Here is a 1,780-nt window from a genome sequence, read left to right as displayed (position 1 = left end):
TTCTGCTAATTTCCCCACGTGAATACCAGGCTCCCGTGTTTGGTTCCTACTTCCAGATTCTGTGGATCCATAAGAGACACAACTTTTCTTTTCCTTTTTTTTTAAAGATATTATTTATTTATTCAAGAGAGAGAGGGAGAGCAATCAGTGCGGAGGGGCAGAGGGAGAGAGAGAGAGAGAGAGAAGCAAACTCCCTGCTTAGGGAGTCTGATCAGGGGCTCGATCCCAGGACCCAGAGATCATGACCTGAGTTGGAGGTAGATGCCCCACCGACTGAGCCACCCAGGCACTCTGAGACACAACTTTTCTGTTTTTCTATGTAATGTGCCTGCACAAACCCTAACACTGGCCAGCTTTTCTTATCCTTTGTCAATTTCTGACAAGAATCCCCTCTGTCATTTTCTTCTACCAATTGTTCTTCGTTTACAAAGGACATAGGAAGGGCAGCCATGAATGAATTGTGTCAGGACTACTTTCACTCACCTGAAGGCAAGGTGGTCTTTCCAATCATAAAATCCGTAAGTCTGTGATTCCCTCAACCATACTCTGTCGTTGCGAGAGTTGGCAACTGTCATATTTCTCTGGAACACTGCAAAAAGAATGACAAACTAAAGGTTACTAGGAGATGTGAATGGCTGCTTTTTCACCTCTCATGCTTTGGAACTTTTATCTTGAGCCTAAAAGCCATAAAGACAAAAGAGAACAATAATGGCACATAAAATGAGAGCCATAAAATCCAGGCTGAATTGTAGCTTCTAGTTCCCTACGACCTTAGTTATACAACATATATCGGATGTAACTGCGCTTTGTGAGCCAGAAAGTAAGACAAATGTCCTGTCAAGAAGTTAGAATATTTGAAATTGTAACTGTTTCTGAAAATCCAACTTCATGAGGAATAAAAGATGGGCATTGTTTTCTCCATTTTTCAGTTGAGAAAATGGAAGCCTAGGAAGATGGAGGAGAGGAATCCTAGGGAAAAGAGACCCTAGTTGGTAGGGTCCACAGGCTCAGTCTCATAGGACTATGTTCTTTCTTTTTTTTAAAAAAATTTTTATTTATTTATGATGTCACAGAGAGAGAGAGAGAGAGAGAGGCAGAGACACAGGCGGAGGAAGAAGCAGGCTCCATGTACCGGAGCCTGATGTGGGATTCGATCCGGGGTCTCCAGGATCGCGCCCTGGGCCAAAGGCAGGCGCCAAACCGCTGCGCCACCCAGGGATCCCAGGACTATGTTCTTTCAACTATAAGTTCAGTCTCTGCTTCCTCTGAACAGGTCTTGAAAACTAGATAGCTAATAAACTTCCAAGTCACATCTCTCCTTCGAACATTCATTACAATTCCTAAAGCAGAATGCATAATTATATTATGGAAATAATTAACATTATATGGGGAAAATCATTACTCTCAAAGTTTCAATCAGCAATAATTGTGCCTCAGATAAACTTCATGAGCTGTGATATTGCCACTGAGAAAAGATGCGTTAAAATTTGATGTAAGAGAAAAAGTTGATGTAAAAACGACTTGAATTAGAAAAATTTGAGAGTGGACATGTTAATACAGCAATATATTACATCCACAACTTTTCTGTGGTCTGAGTGACCCAGAACAGATTAACCATGTAGTTTATTTTCAAAAACCCGACTTTTCTCATTCTTCTTGATGAAATTTCTTGCACCATTGATGAACATCTCTACTTAACCTATCCTTACATTTGATAAAACACACATTCTGGCTGTTTGCAAACAGCATGCAATTGTAATGTCAGTCTTGAGAATTACCT

At 40.7% G+C, this 1,780-nt stretch overlaps 1 pseudogene; it reads right to left on the bottom strand.

Moving 5' to 3' along the window:
• Positions 1-1,353: 1,353 nt before the first annotated feature.
• LOC140596332 (U4 spliceosomal RNA) lies at positions 1,354-1,477 on the bottom strand (annotated as a pseudogene).
• Positions 1,478-1,780: the final 303 nt, after the last annotated feature.

This window comes from Vulpes vulpes, chromosome X (assembly GCF_048418805.1).
Source record: "Vulpes vulpes isolate BD-2025 chromosome X, VulVul3, whole genome shotgun sequence".
NCBI lineage: Eukaryota > Metazoa > Chordata > Mammalia > Carnivora > Canidae > Vulpes > Vulpes vulpes.
Note: the sequence above shows the minus strand (reverse complement) of the source record. Positions and strands in the feature narration are given on the sequence as shown.